The following is a 25,317-nucleotide window of genomic DNA, read 5'->3' as shown; positions in this document are numbered from 1 at the left end:
TCCTGGTGTTCTGGCTGGATGGCAGGGCAGTTTTCCGAGAAAGGCGGCTGCACAAAGGTAAACAAATTTTAGAGATGATTTTTCAAACGGGGTCGATTTTTTCTATAAGATTTCAAATAAGTCCCTATAAAGAGGCTCAATTACCCGCTTGGCTGAAATGAGAGGCTAAGACATACGATTATAGCAGAAATTTGGCAATTAGAGGACGCAGTTAACAGATCATGATGTTTAAAGTCAATATATTCTGGAGGCTAAGGCACGATGTGAGCGGTCGCGACATTGATGATGATGAGGGTGTATGTAATCTTTCGTGGATATTCGTTTTTTTGATCACAGACTTTATGGGGAGTAGCGAATTATTCGGTTAGGGGTATTTGCTCTTTTCTTTGTTCATAGTGGTTACGGGTCGACATTGTTTTAATCGTGACATCAGACCCGACAAGAGCGGAGTGGAAAAGGGCGATTCGCCCGGGCCTGGAATAGAAATTTCAATGGAAATAATATATAATTTCTACCCCCCGCCCGTTTGATTTCTACCCCGGACCCGGGCCGGGATTTTTCCTCTACGGCCTTGCGTGGCATTGATGAAAGGGCAGGTTGGCATACCTATCCGGTGCAAGCTTAGAAATGTCGGATTTAAGATATATATTTTATGTTAATGATCCCTGAGGAAAAGGAGTACGAACGAGAGCTCTTGAACGGATAATTCATTACAGATGAAATTAGGTTTTGGCCGACCTGACCAGCGGTCAGTTTCGTTTTATTTATGCTATATGTGGAGCATCGTATGGTCTTATTTGTCAATGTTCCTTTCGTATATGTTGCAATGGTATTATGGAATCTCTCCTCGTCTTTTTACTGAGTATTGATTTTCTTAAATCCCGCGTTTGGATTTGAACGTATTCTCGTTAGTGGGTCACAATGCTTGACAATGTGCTCCATTTTTAATTAACTTTTCTCCACTTTTCTGATTTAAACATTCAGGTTAATTGACGTTATAGGATTTATAAATAAATGAAGAGAGGACGGTCATATATTTTACCATTTATTTCAGCAGGGGATTGAACGTGCAGACTAACCCATTATTATCGACATTAAATATGAAACTCTCCGAAGGAGTCACACAGCTTTAACTTTGCCTCGAGGCACGCAAACGACATTAAATGGGGTGATACTTTTGCAGTGCACACTTTTCGAGCTATATATATATTTTTTTTTGTTTTTGATCCTCATACCTGGGCTTTGTTATATATACGTACGTGGCATATCCTTTCCCATATCCTTTCAAATGTCACACTTTATTATTGAGAGGAAATCTGGGCTGAAAAACAAAGCCAAGACTCCAAAAGGAATCGGCGTCTTACTTTACTCCGATCGATACGTTGGTAGAATCGATAGAGTTTTGCTGAACCCCGACAATCTACAGTCAACATTGTTGGCGAAAATAATTCACAAACTAAAGTCAAGGCAACTTGCGAATGTTCCCATTGAAGGAAAATTCGACTTTGTGGACAGCTTAGACAAGAAAATTATTTTCTAGTGCAGTTAGTTGTGTTTGGGAGCCAAACTTATCTGAATCAACGGAGAACATTAACAATTCTAGTTTCACCGGCGACCTCTCGTAAATATTAGAAATCATAAACATTTCGCTCTGGAATCAAAATCGAAGAAGTGGCCTTTGTTACTTCTGAGTCTCCAGGACCACTGAAGCGTTAATATCAATAAAACGGAAAGTACATACACGTTGTAATTCCAAGAGGGAGTTCACCATGCGGAACAAATTTCAGGGAGTCCCAGGCCAAGCCTAGGCCGGACCCGAATGAGTCCCACGTCGGTTAAGTTCAGGCAGTCTGATCATAGTAGCTATTCCCGCAGTCGCATTGTGCAACTATTTCCGAACGAATGGACGAGTTTGAAGTTACACATGTGGGAAATATTCACTGGACACTGGTCTCAGATGATGTGATATGAATGCAATTCTCTGTAGTGTCGGAATGTGTGTGGAAAAAGGGCCGAAAAGGAAAATGTTTTGAATTACGTTCTACAAGTGAATAGTAGTTATTAGATGTTATAAGAACACCGTCGTACAGTGAATGTGATTGTGGAGTGCTTCCGAATTTTATGGTATATCAACCGCCGGTTGGGTATTTTGGTTGGAGCCCGTGAGTGTTTTAATTATCTACAAGTGGAGTGCTGCTTACAATTTACATTACTTCCCAAGGTAACTATCATCAAGAGTGGCTAATTTTCAAAATTATTGCTTTTCTTACACATAAATATTTGTACATAATTTCCCTTCTGGGACGTTAAGTGCTACCCATACACGTGTTATGGAATAAGGAACAAGGGTGAGGTTGAATTAAACCAAGAACTTTTCATGTTCCAAGAATATAAGTGAATATACTTAACAGCAAATTTACATCCTCGGTATGAATTCTGGGAGATTCAGTCTACGCTATCACTATCTGCATCTCTTATGAATTTGTCCGAGGTTTACCGATGACAAGAGTGTGGAAGGGTACTTGATGTTCCCTGAAGTGAACCTGCAATAAACTGTACCGAAGCGATTGCTATACAAGCGAGCAAATAGTACTTTCGCGAAGTCGGACGGATGTGCTTATATTTATTGCTTTACCTACATATGCCAACTTTCTCGAGTGCTTCATCCGAGGGAGCTCGTATCCTTGAGAACCACATATAGTCAAAACTAACTGGCATTTGAAGTACGCCTTCAGCTCCTATGTCGTTGCATATGTGAACCATTAAAAAGCTCGAATATGGTAAGAAATGCCTATCAGTCTTCGAAACTTTTATTCCTTCGTAAAAGTTTGTAAGTACATGAAGCAATGTACCACCATGTAAGGTACCCACGATTCAAAGTAGTACGTTCGGGAGTAATGGAGGATGTTATGGCTGGTGTAGATTGTTGCGCACTGGGCATTTCCTAGGCAACCTGATTTCCGGGAAATTTTGAATCATTCGTATAAAGATGATTTTGCACCAACGGATAAACTTCAACGCAATATAAATGAGAATATAATTTTTTCTATGTAAATTAAGTCTAATTAGCATTTAAACTGGAAACTTGGGTTGTTTTTTCAGTTCTGTTGTTGGAAAGGAAAAGAATCATAATGAGTTTCTTTTGAGAGAAGTTAAAGTATCTTTAATCAAATTGCAGCCAAAAAAGTTTGTATACATATAGGGGAAGAAAAGTAGGAGAACCCGTCATTTTAGGCATCCAGGCCATGTTAGGCTGATTATGTTATCCTCTAGTACATCTTCCCAGATTCGTTATAAGTAAAACAGTTGTGCTACAATTACAGGCCTACGTTCTCGTGCTAGCTTCAGACAGCCAATATCACTATCTAGATTTTTTTCAGGTGATAGTCGAATGTTCTCAGAAATTGGATGGGATCCGGCTTTTGGCAGGATTTAGCCCACCATTGTGAAGCCAGACCATCGGCGAGCTAATGTGTCAATATTTTAATTGCTAACAATGCTTGAACCTCTTGACACATTAGATACGTTTTCTTCAATCAACCGAGTTTAAGAAGCTTTTCGATGATAAATGGCGGTTTTGTTCACTATTTTAACGCCTCTTCATTGTTCGAAGGAGTTGGAATATTGCGACTTCTACAAGCGCATTACAAATATTCCTCTGCTGCAAATAAATGGTATATATTACATTTCTCTCTAAAATAAGTTTGTTGTTGTCGGGGGAGTTGGGCGATTTCCAGCCTCGTGTTTTTTTTAAATGCACTTTAACTCAATTCGGTCGGTCGCTTTAAAAGTGAAAAATAATTCTCCTCACGGGCATTAAGACTATGTGATTTAGGATATTTTCAAATACTGCGGTTGGCAGAATTCTCATTACTCCAGTAATGTTTATCATACGCACTACAAACAGGTCGACCTGATGCCAAGAAAGATGTCTTCTGGCAACTTCTCGATGAAGAGACTGGTAGCGTGCCTGCTGTTGACTAAGCCATCATTGCCGGTGACGTTGATGGTCATGTGGGTGAGAAGGAAGACGGTGACAGGCGCCATGGGGGATAGCGGTTCGGAGCGCGCAATGCGGGTGGCAAGCGTATAATCGATTTTGCGGACACCAATGACTCATTGGGTAGTAAAGGTCCCAGGGCGGAACGTGGATTGGTACCCACGATGGAGCATAAAACCTGGGAAATGCCTGCTGAACCAACACCAACAGTTCTACTACCAAACCCTATCTCTACCTCCACGTGATGACCGCTGGGAACCCTTTCTTAACGAAAAGCTGCAAACGGAGAAGGGTGTCTCCAGCGCCTAAAAACGGGACAAACTGTACCAACTGGACCTCCAGGTTGAGGGTTGGGTAGGGCTGACAACCCTACACGGAAAACTGAAGTTAAGAAGTCACAACAGGAGCCTCGGACTGGATGGATATCACAACGACGAACCCGGCAACGATAAAGGAATAACAATTTGCGCATTTTCTCATGGAAGAGAGGAAGAGAGATGGAGCTGCAAAGCAGCTAACCGATACCCCGTCCCAATATAGGGCTGATCTAGCAGCGTTACTGGAGGTGCGTTGCACAGGGACCAATTTCCTGGAGAAGTGTCGCAACGCCATATACGAGGAAAGATACCTTCTACGAGCCAGTAGAACGAACCCTCGAAGTCTGTTCACAGATATGATATCAAAATCATACTTGGGGATTTTAACAGCCAAGTAGGGACGGAGCCCATATTCAGGCGATACTTTGGCCCCCATAGCTTACATCAAAATACTAACGATAACGGACTGCGGATTATTCAATTAGCAGTGTCACATGAAATGGTTGTTGGATGTACCCGATTTGCACGGAAAGCGATCTACAAACATACGTGGGCCTCTCCAGATGGGACCACTTTCAACCAAATTGATCACGTGTTGATCGAACGCCGCCACCTCTCAGCCTTGATGAATGTCAGAACAAAAAAGGGGGCCAATATAGACTCGGATCACTATTTCGTTGGCATGGTGCTCCGTGCTCGAATAACAACACCGCCCAGAAACCCCTCTGATAATCAGGTGAGAGTTGAAACATCATCACAGCATCCACAACACAGTCTCCTCAACACCTATAAGAGGGAAATGGATGCCGCAATATTTGCAATCAACAGAGAATCTGGAAATGAATCATCAACAAATGATGTTCACAATTACTTGAAGGACGTTATCATAAATACGGCCACAAACATACTTGGCCCCAGTCGCAAAAGGAGTCGGAATGGCTGCTTTGACGACCAATGTAAGCTAGTTACGGAACGGAAGAATGCCGCGTACCGAGTAATGTTGCATTCTCAAAGGACGCGGGCACGCGCAGAGACTTATCACGGACTCCGGCGAACGGAGAAGCGACTTTACAGGCGAAAGAAGAAAGCCTGGGAGAATCAAGAGTTCTGTGAACTCGGAAAGTGCAGGGAGCAACCGCACCAGGCGCGGGGATTTTACCAACAAGTCAGCAAGATGAAGCCTTATACACTTCGATGCTCATCCTCCCGATACAAAAAGGGAAATCTGATTTCCGACAGAATGGGCATATTGGAGCGATGGGTCGAGTACTTTGGTGAACTACTGAACAACCAGAACATTGGCGAGTTGGAGGTCCGGCAACTGAAGAAGACGGACAAATACTACCACCACCAAGTATAGGAGAAACAGCCCGTGCAATTCATCGGCTTAAAAATCATAAATCGCTAGGAGCCGATGGAATTACAGCCGAATTTGTGAAATATGGAGACGACCAATCACACCAAGCGGTTCACCAACTTGTACTCAAGGTATGGGACAGCGAATCAATTCCTGACGATTGGCATAGAGGCATTATCTGTCTCATACATAAAAAGGGAGATATCACACAGTGCAGCAATTATAGAGGTATCACTTTGCTGAGTACTATCTATAAGATATTCTCCTCTATCTTGCTAGGCCGCATAGCTCCATACGCTCAGAATATCATTGGCTCATATCAAAGAGGCTGACCATGGCCAAAGTTCGAGGCCAGATAAAAGCATCAGGATCACTCTCAAGACCATTCGACATCAACAATGGTTTACGACAAGGGGATCATGCGTCCTCTTTAACCTGGCCCTGGAGAAAATGATCCGTGATGCAGAGGTAAATGCGAGCGGTACGATCCTTTGAGTCCACCCAACTACTGGCCTATGCTGATGATATCGACATCATGGGAAGAAAGACCCGAGGCGTACAAACTACCTTCATCCAACTCGAGCAGGCAACAACTGGCGCGAGATCTTGGGCTGTACATCAATGAAGGCAAGATCAAATATATGGTGGCAACGTCAGCACCGAAAACCAACCAACCAACAACATCAAACCGCACTGGTCAAACGGGAAGAATAAGGATAGGAGAATACAACTTTGAAACCGTTGATAATTTCTCTTATCTAAGGTCGAAAATTACAACCGATAACAGGCACAATGATCAAATCCGTGCACGGTTGTTGTTAGCCAACAGAGCCTACTTCAGCTTACAAAAACTGTTCCGCTCGAAACGTCTTGCTGTACGAGACAATGATCTTGCCAATCCTCATGTATTCCTCAGGGACTTGGGTTCTTAGCAAGAAAAATTTCGAATTCTTGGTCGCGTTCGAGAGAAGAATCCTCCGAAGAATTTTTGGCCTTCTACAGGAGGATGGACGGTTCCGTAGCCAATATAACGACGAAATATATGAGCGATACCATGACCATCAGGTTGTGGATAAAATCTGACTCAATAGATTACGGTGGGCGGGTCACGTAATCCGGGACGCCAAACAGCTTTTAGGGATATCGAATTAGTGGACCTCGGCACAAAACCGAGATGTCTGGAGTACCTTATTAAGGCAGGCCTAGACCAGATTACGGTTGTTGCGCCGTTGATAATGATGATGAATGACTTTGTACTTATGTATACATGGTTCATCCAACGATTGTCTCATCTTGCTAAACTTTATAGTGAGTACAGTAAAACGCAAATCGACTATATTCTCATAAGACGGCAGCATTTTACTACTGTCACTGATTGCAAAGCTGTTCGCTATGAGACCATCGCACCTGAATATCGGCAGTTGATTGCCGTCCTGCGAATTAAGCCACCAATAAAACAGCGTGAGGAACGCATTGGCGCGCGGGGCATTAAATGGTGGCGATTTCGTGAGAAGAAAGAAGAAATGATCTCACCTATGGGATTACCAACCATTACGAATGTGGAAGAATCATGGACCCAAATGAAAGACACGATCCACTAAGCGGCCTCTGCTACCCTTGGGGTCACCAAGCCGGGTGAGCGGTACATCAACCGAGATGCTTGGCTTTGGAATGTTGAAATGAATGTCCGTGAAAAGAAACGCCTCTACCACAAATTTTTCGAGGACGAAACACTGGGCAATTGGAACATTGAAAAGAATGCCAACCGGGAAGCAAAGAAAGCGGTCGCTGTCACCCGAGCGGACCATTACAAAAATCTTTACGATAGACTGGACATTCGGGATGAAGAGAGAAATCTGTATCGACTTGTCAAAAGCCGAAACGAACCCACACAAGCTATTGAACACTTCTGTTGCGTTAATGACAATTACGGTACTTTGCTTACCAACCGCAACGGATGGACAGGTGGAGCAGTTCCACATAAAGTCCAAGAAGCAATAAAACGAATGAAATCGGGGAGATCCACAGGACCTGACGACATCGTATCTGAGCTGTGGAAAGCGAAGAGCTGGGACCCAACACTGTGGTTAAGTATTCTTTAATCAAATTATTCAGGAAGGAAGAACGCCATCTGATCGGCAAGAAAGAACCACAGTTCCAATATGGAAAAAGAAAGGTTGTCCAGAAGAATGTTCAAATTATTGTCCGATCCGGTTATTTTCCCATACCATGAAGATTTTTGAACTCATTCTTTACAACCGTATTCGCGAAATCGTTGAAATAACCGTGAATAAAGCCGGATTTCTCAAGAAGTAATGACGCAACATCCGGCACCCTACCGTCTTGCGGTAATGGAGACGAAGATAATGCGTTGCACTAGTGGCATGAAATGTTTTGATCACATCCGAAATAAGGATATCCGCGATCGTTATGGGGTTGGACCGACGTTGGAAAAATTGCGAGAGAGGCGTCTTCGATGGTATGGTCACGTAATTCGCGCTAACGCGAATGCCAAGATTGGTCTGAACATCAAAGTCAATGGTAAACGACCAAAAGGCAATGGTGGTTTGATACGTTGGTTGGGGATTTGAAAGCCTCGAGATTGCATCCAGATCAGGCATTTGATGGAGCCAACCGATCCCGACGAGCCGACCCGGATTGTGAACGGGACAATGAAGAAAAAGAAGAATAACGGGCACTGATTTCGATAATAACTATCTTCTTTACATTTGCAGCATGTTATTGTGTCCGTAGATAAATCTGCTATTACTGTCCCTAACTTCTTGTTTGACGTTGAGACGCCATCCTTCCTTGGGTTAGTGTTGTCAGAGTAAAATTTTGTTTCGCGCGGCAAATGCAGCTGTGTCCAAAAATTGAAAAATTTAAAATTTTTAACTTGAAATTAATGTCCTAATCCTCCTAATTAGGTACTAGCACCGAGGATACCTAGTTCTTTTCTCAATTTAAAATTTTTGTTTATTGCATTTCAAAATCTATTTATTTATTCTTACAAATCTATTTCGTCGCCTTCAAAGTAATTCCTTCCGGTTACAATATACGCCAGCGTATTTTCCAATCCTCTAAATTAAAGGCGCTGTCTGGGATGGCTTTCAGAGCGGGTAGTGATTCATGTGGTATGTCTTGAGTTTTGAGAATAGCCAGAAGTGACAAAAGTGACAAATCAGAGGAATGCGGTGGTTGTGGAACAATATGCATCAAATTTTGGGCGAAAACATCGCGAAGAACGAGTACAGTGTGGGAAGGTGCCTTATCGTAATTCAAAAACTAAGAATTGTCTGGCCTTAATTCATTCTTGCAAATCTTTCACGGAAACGGCACATAACACTCAAATAACAATCTAACTTGGTTTCTAGAAGTCATTCGACGATTGATAACCACAAGTTCTTTGAATTTCTTGACGTATTGTTCATCTGTGGAGGTTGATGGTTGTCCGCCAACATTTTCATGACTTTCTTTAAATTGTTTTTGTAATTATTCCTTTGCGACAAAGCATCGTCGCCCAAAGCTTCTATTACTATCCTGAAACTTTCTGCACCCCAAATTTCATTCTATCGACAAAATTTAATGTAACTTTTTGCTTAACATGGTATAGCTTCGTAAAACAATTTGTCAGAGATGTCTGACAATGCTACCCGCTAAGAAAAAAAAGTTGACAGTTTACCCGCGCGATTTAAATAGCTGACTAGTCTTACTTTCTGGACACAATAGTAAATGCATATCTAATATGCCATCTTATGTATATCAAATGTATGCAGCATATTAAGATTAACAATAAGTTCCTTGTAATAAAAAAAACCCAGACGCTACTGTTTAGTAGTTAATACAAGATAAAACAAAGCACGTGTTGTGATTAATACACGTCTTTGTACCGTATTTGCTTAAAATAAAGGACACCTCTCTGAAAAGAAACATATCAAATAAAAGTATTCGACTTACAAAAAATCTCAACAAAGTGGGTTTCCCTAAAATGCAGGTTAATTTAATTTAATTTAATTTTAATTTCGAATAAGTAGGACTGAAAATTAGTAATAGTTTGACTGGAGGTCACCGATTTTGTAGTTTCCAAATCTTACCAATTTTGTAATAAAATTATATAACGGTAACGTAAACACTTTGGATTCAATTCACTCATTCATAATAGCTAATAACATCTTAATAGGTAATAATCCCATAATAAAATTCCATCAAGAGAAAAACAGAATAAGAAATTAAAAAATGTTAGACTGATTCATATGCTCCCCATTATAGTCTGGGATCGTTGCCATTCAAATCTATACAATGACAAAGTTTTGGTAGCATATTCGCAGATATTCCCAGACAATTAAGACTGCGTTTTTAATTAAAACTTTAAACAGAGTTGATACTGTGTATACAACGGACACTTTAGGCGAAAGTCTACACAAGTAAGGTACGGAGATACCAAATCACTAAATGTTACGTAAACTAAAATCTGGAAAGTTTCGCAATTTAGGTGATAAATTGGGAAAGGATTATGAAATTGCCAGAGGTCATACATGCACACACAGAGTCGGCAGCTTAAGCTTACTCATTTTTCGGAAGTTATAACTACTAACCAGACCACTCTTTCCCGCTTCCACACCCTTGGTATATATCCCAAGGTTACCTGCTTCTTACCGAGGAGGGCTTAAGAGGATTTCTAGGCGTCTCTGGAGTAGTGCTAGGGAAATGCCATCTACTCTAATGAACCTCAGTGGCTTAAATGTTCCCATCTTACTCTAGCTTCCGAGGAAACCTCATTCGTTAGTTTTCTATTCAACTTTCTTCCCCTTCTGTCCGTTGTTGGGGTGTCAGGCAGATTGTTTTTACATTCCGCCGTGGGGTAGGACCTCGGGGTTCTGAGAAACAGATGTATCCTCACTTCTTCACTCTCGGTTTCTTCTTCAGGCAGACAGAAGATACTGCCTTGCTTTTGTCTATAGCTTTGTGTAACTTGAATGCTTCTGTAATTTGTACTACCCCTTCACAGAATTTTCTGAAGATTTTTTATCTTGCTTCTCTGATCGCTTCGTTATACATCATCATCATCAACGGCGCAACAACCGGTATCCGGTCTAGGCCTACGTTAATAAGAAACTGCACACATCCCGGTTTTGCGCCGAGGTCCACCAATTCGATATCCTTAAAAGCTGTCTGGCTTCCTGACCTACGCTGACCTACGTCTGCCTCGTCTTCTTGATGATAACTCGACCGTCTAAGCTGGCTTCATACGTGTCAATGATGACTCTGGGCCCTTTCGCCACTGTTTCCAGCTCTATTTTGCTCCTGATGTCACCGCTCACCTGCAGATGAGCCATGCTGTCATTTAGGTGTCTTATGTTGGAGTCAGTATCTATTTTCCTGGGATTCCTTATTACTATATCTATTTCCTAGTTGCCCTCAATGCCGAATCTGATTATTTTGTGATCCGACATAGAGGTCTCATTCGACACCCCAATTCTTTACCGATCCGTTCATCAGAGTGTTTTCTTGAGTTATATTTAGTGCCCTCTTGCCTGGTGTTGATCATGAATGCTGGCGTGTTCCCTACATTATGTATTTCTAACTAAGTTATTAGTAAGGATGAATTCAGGAAGGTACGCACCTCTTAAATTGATGGAGTTGCTTCCCCAGATCTTATGGTGGCGTTGGCATCGTAGCCGAAGAGAAGTGATAGCGCCAGTCTAATGACTAATTCCAGTGGAACCCGGGTGTCATCTTCTAGAAAGTATCCTGATGCCTCCCAAGTTCTTCCCTCGACTTTCAGTGAGACTGGACAGCCACGAGGCCTCCAGTTAGAAAAAGAAGGACATATATTTTAAGTTCCTTTTGAGAATGATGCAAGCTCTTGGTTTTTTATAAGAAGAATCTCAAATTACTTGCATTCTTCCTCCTTGCATACCGCTAATCTGCGCCTGGTACACTCAGTGTTCTTGAGCCAGCATTATTTCAATGTTATTCTTCGAGCTTGCCCTTCCAATTACTACAGATACAGCTTGTGCATGGTGGAAGTTCAACTGGGATGTTTTAATGCTGGCCATCGGCTCTATTAGTGCTTGGAGTGTCGGAGTATTTATCTCCTTCCTCCAACATGGTATTTCCTTGCTTTTCGCGTACCGACTTTAGTCCTTAAACGTCTAGATCGTCTAGGTTCTCCTCTTCTGTGGGTAGTAGGTCCACTTCCCTGTTTGGTCGTGTGCTTTTAGCCCCTATGGACTCCGTGATTCCTTCGGTTATCTCGGTAGGCTTTTAATACGGTGTGTCCTCTAAAGTATCCTTCTTTGATTCCACTTTGTGCACCTGCATAGGAAGGCTATTAAATCTGTAATTGATGAGGCAATTACGGTGTGTAATTGTCTCCAGGCGTCGGTCGTCTACCACGATAGTGAGAGGTTTACTTTTGCCCTCCTTATAGCTTCTAAAATTCTTCATAACGGTGATCCATGCTTTGAGTGATGAGGAGGTGCAGAAGCTTCCCTGTCTCAATTGCTGCGGCTTTGGGAAGGTAAACCGTCACCATGTGTACGCTTGACATATCTTTGCCAGCACATGTCGACAGTTCCGTTCCCATCCATCCTGGCAGCTTAATGACCATGGTTCCAAGCCAGTCCGCCGTGTCCTCCGTTGCGTAGTCTACCATTATAAGACCTGGTCGAAAGCGTATGCCGATGAACATGAACTCCTTATTCCATTCCTCACACATCTCCATAACGATGAGGTCTCAATTATTTAGGGGTACTCATGAGTGTCAGGATAGCTGAGAGGTTATACCACAAGATTGTTGTAGGGAAGGTCGCGGTCCAAATTTAACTGGTGGCAGTGGAATTTGTATCGTAATTTGACGTCGAATACCAGTCGACTTAGCTATGAATGAGTACCTGAGTCAAATCAGGGTAATAATCTCGCGCAATCTCGAACATATTGTCTCGTACAGGGTACTGTAATCCTTTTGTGTACCGTTACGGTCTTGAATAAAGTGCTCTTATACACTTGAAGGCCCTGTTCCAATTCGATTGTTGCACCAACGATCATTATTATTATTATGACTCATGAGTGAGTATTTGTTGCGAAAATACTTTCCGCCGTATCGCTTGTCGAATGCTCTCTACCGCATTAGCATAGCTACTGGTCGGTCTTCTACCTTCAGCCCTGGCTTCTTCGGAATCCTTTCCCCTTTGGGCTCGTGCTTGGATTTCCTGTCAACATTACCCTCTTGTGGGGTGATTTCCACCGCTTGCCGCTTGCTTGGCTCCGATGCTGAAGGCTTCAAGTCCATCCTGAACTTTTTCAAGGGACTCCGCTGGTTTCAGCTGGATAGCGCAGATACTATTTGGCACCTGCACCAATGAGACCTCAGACGTACCCTTCCTGGCCTCTGCCTTTTGAGCGAGTGCCTTTGTTGGTTGCGGTCTTCGCAGTCGGCTAGTATTGACCTTGGCTCTACTATCTGGTTTCCTAACTTCTCCTTTGTTGAGTGAAGTCACTTGATTCTTGGTGTTGCGGAGATATCGTTTCGCCTGATGGACTAGTTTATGTTTAGATTTTGGTTTAGGCGAACTGATATGATTCCCAAGAGTATGGACGGCTGCCGTGCCATAGCCCCCGTAGCACGGGTAAAGTTAAGCTTTATCACCGAGGTGACCAGGTATCAGTAAGGCGCCGTTAGAATACAATCTGTTATCCACGATAGCAAACTATCCAATGGGCACGTTTCGCATAACACCGTGAATGGGGGAGTTGCTTTTCGACTTTTCAGACTAAATCCCTAGCCTTTTGCTAATAGTAGGGTCACCTCGTAAAGGGTGTGACTATTACCACCCACTAGTGGCCTTGATAGACTGGAAGCTTGACCCTCGAGAGGTACATATCAATCCCAGAAAGAGATGGGCAGGCTTCCAGTCTATCCTGTGAGGAGTTGCCAGATCTCCCATCAGGCGCGACCCCAGGTGGCGGATAGGGGCATACCTATTGATGTGTAAATATGTGTTCATGCACTTTTCTTTTCTGACTGTGTATGGGCTAGTGTTTGCTCATCTCTGGTGCGTGGACCAAAATGGCTATGGGAAGGATACCCAGAACATAAAACCACCATGGAAGACGAGAGAAGGAGTAAACTTACGGTGCAGGGGCTCGGAACCCCAGTACCGGCGGCTTTTGGGAGTGAGCAAGCGGGCTCCCGGTCGTCGATATCCCTCGACCGCAGTGCCTCGGTGGTGGACAACTTGGCCACCTTGGCATATAATGTTACAAGTGATTTGGATCAGGAGAAGGAAGTGTTCAAGCGAAGTGCGACCTTACCGAGAACACCAGTAGCAAGAACAACCAAGGATGAACTGAAGATGGATCGTTGGACGACAAAAACTGTAACAACACCCACAGCATATGTTCAAGATGCGCGACAGCAAGAGGTGCTCCAGGAACAAGATAAGGATCCATTCAAAAGAAGCTCATCAACTTTGAGATCTCCACCAATGCTAAAGGCGATGAAGGAAAAAGTACAGGCAAGGTCAATAACTGGCAAAAGTGAAACAGCGTATAAAAGGAGTAACCATGTCGGGGCTTATAAGGAGCGGAGCCCCGATCCGGAGGAATTACCCTTCACCCAGCTTGGGGCAAAGATAGTTGAGCTGTCCGAGTTTATCAAAGACAAACACAACGTGCACCAAGCCATAAAGAATATGGTGAGGGCCATTAGAGTCCTCTATAATAGATCACAGATGGAGGAGAAGAATAATAACAACACGCCGAACCCCGCTGTGCCAACAGTATCACAAGCGACCCAAGTGACGCCTAACCGTACTACCATCGAATCCCAGCGAAATAAGCGAGTACGTGAAAAAGAGGGGGATCCTTTAAATAATCAGCAGGCGCCTAAGAGAAAAAAAGGCGGACAGGACATCCTGAAAACCAACACCAACAGTTCAGAAGGAGGAAAGCATACCTCGAATCTAGGAAACTCGACCAGCGTTGCGAAGCCCAAGACGAACGAAAACGATGGATGGACTAAAGTAACCAACAAAAAAGCGAAAGGAAAAGCAAAATTGCGAACTCGTCCGGATGCGATTGTTATCTCCAGTAAGGGCAATCTGTCCTACGCGGAGATACTCAAAAAGGTCAAAGCTGATCCCGACCTAAAAGATCTGAGCGGAAATGTGAACAGAATCCGAAGAACCCAGAAAGGGGATCTCATGTTCGAGCTGAAAAGATCCAGCGGTGGCAAAACTGATGACTTTCGCACTCAAGTGAAAAACTCACTTGGGGAGAATGCCGCAGTGCGTGCCCAAAAACATGAGATCTACCTTCAATGTAAGGATCTCGATGAAGTTACATCGAAAGGAGAAATTTGTACTGCTCTGAAGGAGCAATTCAAGTTGAAAGAACTTACAGAGGAGTCTGTTGTCGGTCTACGGAAAGCCTATGGTGGCACTCAAACGGCCACCATACGAGTGCCAGCGGAGGCAGCGCAGATGTTGTTGGCTGCCGGAAGGGTTCGGATTGGATGGGTTGTTTGCCGTTTAAGGGAGCAAACTTCACTAAAGAGGTGCTTTAAATGCCTCATGTTTGGGCACTCCGCGAAGGCATGCACCAGCAACATTGATCGGTCCGATCGATGCAGAAGGTGTGGGGAGAAAGGCCATATTGCCAGAGAGTGCAATAGGGACCCCAAATGCCTATTGTGCGTAGCCAAAGAGGGACAGGATAACCGGCACATTGCCGGAAGTGCCAAATGTCCGGAATTTAGGAAGGCGCTCACTGCAATGAGAAAATGAGGTTTATTCAAATAAACCTCAATCATTGCAGGGTCGCTCAGGATTTACTTGAGCAGACCACGTTCGAATCTAAGATGGAGGTTGCCATCATAAGTGAACCGTACAGAAACCGCCACGGTGGCGTATGGGTCACAGATTCGACTGGTGGAGCGGCGATATGGGCTTGTGGTCGACAAGCCATACAATGTACTGCAAGTCAGGCAGCCAGTGGCTTTGTGTGGGCGAAAATAAGTGGTGTATATGTATACAGCTGCTACGCCCCACCAAGTTTGACACTGCCTGAATTCGAGCAAATGCTTGATAATCTTGTTCTCGACGCAAGGGGACGAAGTCCAAAGGTGATTGCTGGTGATTTCAATGCTTGGGCCCTAGAGTGGGGTAGCAGAGAATCAAATGCTAAGGGGCGCAGTCTATTAGAGGCTTTTGCGCAGCTGGACATGGTTTTGGCTAACGAAGGTGCCGTAAACACCTTTCAGAAAGGGGGGTCAGGGTCGGTTGTGGACCTGACCTTTATCAGCCCTGCGCTGGCGCGTGGTATGTCCTGGTGCGTCAGCGAACGCTACACCCACAGCGATCACCAGGCAATCTTCTTTGAGACATGTGTCGAGCCACAGGGCAAAGAGCTATCATGCCCGAAACCGAAAAAGGTTTCAGGCTGGTCTGCAAAATCTTTGGATGAGCAGAGCTTCTTAGAGGTGTGGTTAGATCAACCTGATATAGCGGGCGCCTCTACGGAAAGAGCCGTCCATCTGGCTCAATGCATCGCCAAAGCATGTGACGCGTCTATGCCTAGGAGGTGCTCATTTCCCAGTAGAAGACCAAACTACTGGTGGAATGATGAACTGACCGGTCTTCGATCAGCCTGCCACCGAGCCAGAAGAGCGGCTCAGAGGGCGGTAGGTAGAGTCGATCAGGGGCAGAAAGAGTGCGTCTATAAGGCAGCCCGCAAAACCCTCAAGCTCGCCATCCAGCGAAGCAAGACAAAATGCTTTAAGGAGCTCTGCTCAGAAGCGGACATCAACCCGTGGGGGAGTGCTTACAGAATAGTGATGGGACGATTCAGAGGCCGCTCCTCTCCGCAGATCACGTGTCCCACCCTCTTGCTGAAAATCATCCAGGGGTTATTCCCCCAGCAAGAGGAGAGCACCGACATATTCCAACCACCTCTGAATGTGACGGCAATTCCGCCAGTCACCAGAGACGAGCTGATGGAGATCTGCAGCAGAATAGGAGACAATAAAGCGCCGGGCCTGGACGGAGTGCCGAATAATGCCCTTAAGCTTGCCGTGAAATCCAGGCCGGACATGTTCGCTGAGCTGTTTGAAGCGTGCATGTCCGAAGGAATATTTCCGGCGGCTTGGAAGCGACAGAAGTTGGTACTTCTGCCTAAGCCTGGTAAACCTCCAGGTGAACCATCGTCATACCGACCCATATGTCTTTTGGACACGGTGGGGAAAATGTTAGAGCGGGTAATCTATAATAGATTATTCCCGGTTGTTGAGAGCCAAGGCGGCCTTTCAGATCGGCAGTATGGGTTCCGAAAAGCCAGATCAACCATTGATGCCATCAAATTGGTTACTGGCTTGGCCGAAGATGCAATTCACGGAAAGGGTAGTACCAGCAAATATTGCGTGGTAGTAACCCTGGACGTGAAAAATGCATTCAATTCGGCCAATTGGAATCTAATACGCAAATCCCTAGCGAAGATTGGTATTCCCGCCTATCTCGCTGCTATCGTCGATAGTTACTTAACTGAAAGGAGGCTATGGTATGACACTGATGACGGACCGCAGGAGTACGTTGTTTCCGCCGGTATCCCACAGGGCTCCGTATTGGGCCCACTATTGTGGAACATCATGTACAACGATGTACTTAATCTTCCCCTTCCGGAGGAAGCCACAGTGGTGGGTTACGCTGACGACATAGCGCTGGTTGTTGTCGCAAAGCATCTTGAAGATGCTGAGTTATACTCAAGCGAGGCAATCAGTGCTGTCAAATGCTGGTTGGAAAGCTCTGGTTTGACGCTTGCGGAGGAAAAAACAGAAGCGGTCCTCATCACGAAGCGCCGGAAGAGAAATTACGCCTGTGTTAGAATCGGGAATCATATCATCACTTCCAAGCCGACCATCAAATACCTGGGGGTGGTGATAGACAGGAAGCTCAGCTATAAGCAACACTTACAGTATGTTTGTGATAAATCATCCACTGCTAGTATGGCCCTGGCGAGGATGATGCCGAACGTGGGAGGGCCACGGCATACCTCTAGGTTGCTTATAGCCAGGGTGGTGACCTCGATCATGCTCTATGCGACCCCAGTTTGGAGGGAGGCGTTATGGATGTCAGGGAATGCTACCAAACTGAGTTCAGTCTACAGGAGGACAGCCCTGAGGGTATGCTCTGCCTTCAGGACTGTCTCAGATGATGCAGCATTCGTCATCTCTGGAATGATGCCCATTGACATCTTGGCAGATGAGATGGCGAATATATACAATGCAAAGCCAACCTCTTCCTCATCGCGGACGAAGAAGGCTGAGAGGGAGAGATCCATAAATAGATGGCAAGAGCGGTGGGAATGCTCGGGAAAGGGCCGGTGGACGCACAGGCTCATTCCTGCCATCAAGGAGTGGTTGGAGAGACGACACGGTGAGACTAATTATAATCTCACCCAGTTTCTCACGGGACACGGAGGATATCTCCAATACCTTCACAGGTTTAAATTGGAGACCTCACCCGATTGTCCAAATTGCAATGGAGTCCCAGAGGACCCAGAGCATGTATTCTTCCACTGTCCGAGATTTGTGGAAGAAAGGAGGAATCTAGAGGAGACTCTAGGAGAGGTGCTGGTACCAGAAAATCTGGTACCGAAAATGCTAGCACATCAAGAGAATTGGGATGCGGTCAACTCCATGATCGCATCTATTCAAAATAAATTGCGAAAGACAGAGGAAAGGAGAAAAGCGCGGTCACGTGCGCCGCGTATAGAAGAAAGGTGACAAAGCTAGAGTGAGCTGACTCCGCCCCGTGATGTAATACCTTATGGTGGTTCCGCGGGGCAGGGAGGGAGTCGGGGGTGGTTTTAGTGGGTAAAAATCCCACACGCTGGTGTGTCCAGACCAGTGTCTTATTGAAGATTTCCACCTCCTCAACAAAAAAAAAAAAAAAAAAGACTGGAAGCTTGACCCTCGAGAGGTACATATCAATCCCAGAAAGAGATGGGCAGGCTTCCAGTCTATCCTGCAGTTCGCTGCTTGCGGAGGTAGCTGGATTGCTGCAGTAACGAAAATTCTGGAATTGAGAAATTTTTATCGTTCAAAACATTTTGTAATATTATTTTTAAAAGCCGAAGGAATCTTCAAAGTAAAAGAAGAATAGATTCTCTTGAAGGTGAAGAATGGCTTAACCGCATTTTCTTTTTCTTTAACCTTTATCCCGTTTACAAGCGGGGTCGGCTCGTGGTGGTCGGTTTCACCATTTTACTAAGGCAAAGGCGTTCACAAGCGGGGTCAGCTTGTCGTGATCGGTATCGCCATTTTGATTGGCCAAAGGCATGACAATCGCGAGGCTTTCAAATGCCCATCTAGCGTTTCAACCAGTCTTTTGGTCGCTTACCAAAGATTTCGATGTTCAGACTCTTCTTCGAAGTGCGTGACCGTACCATCAAAGATGCCTCTCCCACAATTTTTCCACAATCACCCCATATCGATCGTGGATATCTTCATTTCGGATGTGATCCAAGTGTGTCACACCACTGGTCCAACACAATATCTTCGTCTATATTACCGCAAGACGGCGTTTATTGCCTTTTATAGTCGACTAACCCTCAGAACCATAGAGGGCCACAGAGCCGACGAAACTGTGATAAATTTTAGATTTGAGACGTTCGTGGATACGTCGACCGCAAAGAACACCAGTTGTGCAACCAGGTTGCGTTAATGCGTGAAGCAATTCCATAACGCAGTTCTCCATTGCCTGATAGCATTGATCCGAGATATTTAAATTGCCAAGTCTGGGCAGGTCACTACCATTGACAGTGATTGTCCCTGTTTCATGGGGATCGGTCGTCAAAAATGCAGTTTTATTGAGGTTCAATCTGAGACCATTTTGCATGAGCCGATCATTTTGGACAAGTTGCTCGAGGTGATTTTTGCTATTAGACGTTAGAAAAACATCACCTGTATAAAGCAGTGTTCAAGGCGCTGGTCGTTGGTTGCCCCGTGTGACAGTGTCCATAACAAGGACAAAGGTGGTTTAACCTCATAAACGATGTAAATGAGACTGACGAAGTTTTTGGCTATTTTCAATTTGTATTCATTTCACATATCATCATCATCAACGGCGCAATAACCGGTATTCGGTCTAGTTCTGCCTTAATAAGGAACTCCAGACATCCTGGTTTTGCGCCGAGGTCCACCAATTCGATATCGCTAAAAGCTGTCTGGCGTCCTGACCCACGCCATCGCTCCATCTCAGGCAGGGTCTGCCTCGTCTTCTTTTCCTACCATAGATATTGCCCTTACAGACTTTCCAGGCTGGATCATCCTCATCCATACGGATTAAGTGATCCACCCGCCGCAACCTATTGAGCCGGATTTTATCCACAACCTGACGGTCGTGGTATCGCTCATTGATTTCGTTGTTATGTAGGCTACGGAATCGTTCATCCTCATGTAGGGGGCCAAAAATTCTTTGGAGGATTCTTCTCTCAAACGCGGCCAAGAGTTCACAATTTTTCTTGCTGAGAACTCAAGTTTCCGAGGAATACATGAGGATTGGCAAGATCATTGTCTTGTACAGTAAGAGCTTTGACCCTATGGTGAGACGTTTCGAACGGAACAGATTTTGTAAGCTGAAATAGGCTCTATTAGCTGCCAACAACCGTGCGCGGATTCCATGGTTGTAGCTGTTATCGTTTTTGGTTTTCGACCCTAAATAGGAGAAATTATCCAAATGTAGACTCCTATCTTTATTCTTCTTCCCGTTTGACCAGTGCGGTTTGATATTGTTGGCTGGTTGGTTTTCGGTGCTGATATTGCTACCATATGTTTTGTTTCGCCTTCATTGATGGGCAGCCCAAGATCTCGCGCCGCCTGCTCGATCTGGATGAAGGCAGTTTGTACGTCTCGGGTGGTTCCTCCTATAATGTCGATATCGTCAGCATAGGCCAGTAGTTGGGTGGACTTAGAGAGGATCGTACCTCTTGCATTTACCTCAGCATCACGGATCACCAGGTTAGGGACCAGGTTAAAGAGGATGCATGATAGGGCATCCCCTTGTCATAGACCGTTGTTGATGTCCAATGGTCTTGAGAGTGATCCTGATGCTAGATAAAAGGCCTCGCTTATTGGTCAGGGTCAGCCTAGTCAGTCTTACCAATTTCATCGGGATACCGAATTCTCTCTTGGCCATGTACAGTTTTACCCTGACTATACTATCATAGGTGGCTTTAAAGTCGATGAAGAGATTTCACATATGAAATAGACAAAGCATTTTTTACACACCTAAAGCGCTGAGCTTCCGGTTTCCTATTTGTTTATTGATGGTTAGAGGTCATCTTCCTATATACGCATTCAGTATATCTGCACATTTTAAGATAAATTCAAGTGAAATACTAGAAATTGTCATGGAACCGTACTATAATCCATAGAACAGAGTACACCCGAATATAAAGTAGTATTCAATTTTTGACCTACATGCAAATGCTAGTGGGATCATATGTAGACAACTGTATGTATGCACGTACAAAAGTAAAATATGTATCAACGAAACAATGAATAGTTGGGAAACAACCTCAGGAGGCAACGTTAAAAGGTTTTTATCTAAAATTGGTGTGAACATTGGTCGTAAAACTGGGGCCCAGTGCCTATCGAGCGACATTATTTTTTGTCGTACACGTGAACAGCTTGAACTTTTTCAGGCCACTATTGATAAAACTTCTACATATTCTTCCTTTCATAAACTTGGCCATTTTCGTGCCCCAGCAAGGCAACGGAAACGCTTTTCTTTAGCATGAAATGTCGTAGGCGCATTTTCTTCAGTAGTGACCTAAGTTTTGATAACTTAAAGTGAATTGGGTTAGGAGTCGCTTGAGTGAGTTATTCATTCTTTATTTAGGGTTTATACTAGCAGAAGTGGTTCGTAAGCTTATAAACAGAATAGCCCGCAGGTAGTGTTTGAAATAGAGTAGATGCAGATACTTTCAGAAAAGCAAATTTGTGGCGATTTACCCATTGAGGTAATGGAGATTTTGTGAATTTCTTTATGTGCAAGTGGAAGTACAAATTTATTGTTTTCGTTTGTTATATTAAGCCATACATATGTATGTGATAACGAATTGTGGTGTAAGTTTGGCTTTATTTGATTCAGAATATACTCGAGCAAAAAGTCCTACTTGAGTTCTGCAAGTAAATTTACTCCAAAATGATTTCACTCTCTAAGTGATTATCTAATGCAAGGATGCATCCAAAAAGTGATATGTTTCCCAGCTATTTCTCATTGTAGTGTTAAAATTTACTTAAGGGGTTATACCACCTTGTAGTCGATTTTGTGAGTGAAGTCCTGGGTTTTCAGATAATTTGGGAGTAGATTTCGCCATTATTCGCCAGTTTATTTGGTGGCTAATAATATGAATCTCTTGAAATATTTCACTAGATGTGTTTAGTGCTTGAATATTCATTCTAGGATAAGAACTAATGCCAAAAGGTTCGCCAGAAAACGCAAAGGTTTTGTCGTGCTGGCGTTTTATATGAAAAAGTAATTTGAATCACGCTTTATTTTAAAATTTGTATCATAAGAACGAGATCCCTCCCCCCCCCCCCCCCACTTTCATCCGAAGTTGCTCCTTCCTCAGCAGATTGTAGATCGCCTTAATTAATTTTTCCACCGTTCTTCAAGTTTTTTAAGAGGCTGACATTTCATCCGCGATATTCTCGGGTGACACCCGTGTCCCGATGTGTGCGGCGAACATTGGGCAGTTAAAAACAACATGCTCCGTATCCTCCGGAATCGTCTCGCATGTCGGGCAATATGGAGAGTCGCCATGCCCGAAACGATAAAGGTATGCACGGTATCCTCCGTGTCTGTGTGATCCATTTTGAGTAGTCTGGAATAACCCTATGAGTCCAGTGTCCTTTAGTTAAATTATCCCAATCTTTTTTGACACTCCAAAAAACTTCACTTCGTGCTAATTTTGGACGATAGGTACATGACTCGCTGATTGCATACGATCGGTCCTAGAAGCGTCGACCCTCGTTTGTCAAGATATCGATGGGGACTATGCTTGCTATCATACATGCTGCTCGTCTGATATTGTACGGTAAGCGCACAACGGCTGCGATCTTCTTACTATTTGCTTGTAGCTTTAGTGCCGATGCCCAGACTGGAGTTGCATAAAACAAGATGGAGCTGACAAGTCTCGAGGTAAGGAGTCGACGGCTTTGCCTATGACCACCTACATTTGGTAATATTTTTGCCAACAATGTAGCAACCCCGGAAGCTTTGGTTGCTAAATTCTCAAGATGAGGCTTGAATTTCCGCCTTTGATCAACCACAACTCCTAGTTGCAAATTTAAAATTCCATCATACATAGTTATCCACAGGAGAGGACCGAAAACTAATCCTTGTGGAATCCCGCACGTCGGGAGTAACTATCGCACAAGATTTATTGGCCTCTACTGCTTCCTCAGCAATTTTTGTCACCGCACTGACCGCATTGACAGTAGATTTTGTCTTTCGGAATCTGAACTGACTGCCTGAGAGACCACCCTCCTTTTCTGCAAACGGTATAAGTCTATTGTAGATGACTCGTTCGAAAAGTTTCCCGACGCCGTTTAATAGGCATATAGGCCTATAAGACGAAGGATAACCCAAAGGTTCATTTTGCTTCGAGATTAGAGCAAGCTTCTGTTTTTTCCACTTTTCCGGAAAAATCTCTTCTTTGAGGTACGTCGTAAATTTTTCAGTGAACCATCTTGGAACTGTTTTAACGGCCACTACCAGAGCTTTATTTGGAATCCCATCTAAGCCTGGGGTTTCATTTTCCACAATTTTCTTTACGACTTCCAAGGCTTCTTCAGTGGTTACCTCGGGAATTTCATCGGAATCTATCAGGACAGTGGGCAGGTTTTGAAACTGTTGGTGATCGGTAGCGAGCTTTTACCCTTGATTGATGCTATGACTGCCTTGTATGCATCTCTCCATGGGTCGAAGTCCGCTTCCTTGCATAACCTAGAAATGGCTGCTTGAAGTTCTTACCTCGCCTTTTTATATTGGCTGTGCAATTCTTCAGACTCAGACCGGTGTCTGCTACGTTGACTGTGTCTCCTGGCTTTAAGACAAACTTTGCGAAGTTCATCAAGGCATTCCACCAGAAGTTAGACATTGCTTCTTGAGTACAGTGCGGCGTGGCTTTTTGTATCATTTCAACAACCTGCCTCACTTTTTTTTGCGTTTCCCATTGGCATTTCCTCGAACATTTCCTTGTCAAGTATCTTGGATTTCCAACCCGCTACTGCAGTTTCCTTGATACGTTTTGCTCGTGTCCTACGCTCCTTCTGGAAGATGATAGCCTGACGGTCACTGTGCGTATATTCCCCCCTCACCTGCTATTGGAGATCATTCGATAATGTGTCGCTAACAAGCGCAAGGTCTATTACTGAACCCATGGCCCATCTCCGGAAAGTACTAACGCCACCAGCATTTGCCAGATTGATATTCAGACGTGAAAATAGTGTCTGTCCGTCTGCCTATCTGGCTGTCTGCCTGCCTATTATACGTATTTTTGATGGGATTGAAAATTTTACTCGCATTATTCCCGCGCGTGAAATTTTCATTTAGTCTGAGAACGATTAGAATATTACAGTGTTTAGTACCAAGGAAGGCTTTGGCTTAGAAACTGGAGACTTTTCGCACATTATTACTTTCAGCAGCCTAGAATATCTACGCAGTCAATCACATTTGTTCATTTCGAAATGCCAGAAATTCAGGTTTCTGCCAGTAAATTTAGAGGGACACTGTTTTGCACCTAATAGTTGTAGTGTCATTTCCTTCCTAATTGTAATCGCAAAAATATTAGTGGAGATTATACTTGAACCCCAAATCGGATCCAAAATTTGTTATTTCTAGGTTGAATTTAAAGAAGGTTCTCCGTAAAATATAATTGAATGGAATTGGATATATCTTGAGGTCAAGATTTTATATAGGCACATATATATTATATTTTTATAAATTTTTCGGCCAGATAGGTTGATTATTTAAAGATCTTCTTCAGTTTGAAACGATATTAGATTAGTACTAAGTGAGCCCTTTCATTTGACACCCCACATGGCTATATTGTGAGGAAAAAACGTACACCACAACCCAAGGAATTGAGTCACTAAGCGTATGTAAAGACTTTCAAGACCGTTTATTACCACCAAATTTCGTGACAATAGCTTTCCTTGACAGGCAATTTGGCCCCTATACTCCTATTTTCTAATCTATGCCGATACAAAAAACTGGACCAACCAGAGGACCAACAAGTTCCTAGACATAGAAGACTCGTATTGTATTGGATGGCTCGTGCGTGGATGCCTTTGCAAAGATACTTTAACTGTTTCATGTACGAGCTCCCTGCGAGGGCATGCAAGCCCTATCAACCGCTTCGGCTGTTATAGAAGTGGAAGAGAAAAGGATCATGCCAAAGAGTAGTTCATTCTGTGCTGTGGAAAGAAGAACCTGTAGACATATTCGGAAAAATCTATGAATAATATATATAATAATAATATCTATATACAAATTTGTGAGGCTGAAATTCAATGGTCACGAACATATGCTAATTACTTTTCCTTCTTACGTCTGTTCAGGTTTTTTTTTAGTTAA

At 43.8% G+C, this 25,317-nt stretch overlaps 1 protein-coding gene across 6 annotated transcripts in view; it reads left to right on the top strand.

Annotated features, from left to right (window-relative positions):
* Nucleotides 1–2,185: 2,185 nt before the first annotated feature.
* Nucleotides 2,186–25,317, top strand: part of LOC119653699 — a 106,029-nt gene continuing 82,897 nt past the window's right edge. For 5 of the 6 annotated variants that reach the window (XM_038058619.1, XM_038058609.1, XM_038058600.1 and 2 more), the window contains exon 1: nt 2,186–2,221. The gene's annotated coding sequence lies outside the window, so the exon portion shown is untranslated. Of the gene's footprint in view, nt 2,222–21,674; nt 21,695–25,317 lie in introns of those variants that run through there. The other variant, XM_038058586.1, reaches the window with a different exon arrangement.

The sequence above is a fragment of the Hermetia illucens genome, chromosome 1, assembly GCF_905115235.1.
Source record: "Hermetia illucens chromosome 1, iHerIll2.2.curated.20191125, whole genome shotgun sequence".
In the NCBI taxonomy this organism is placed as follows: domain Eukaryota; kingdom Metazoa; phylum Arthropoda; class Insecta; order Diptera; family Stratiomyidae; genus Hermetia; species Hermetia illucens.
The sequence above is the reverse complement of the archived record's forward strand: the minus strand, read 5'-3'. Positions and strand labels throughout refer to the sequence as shown.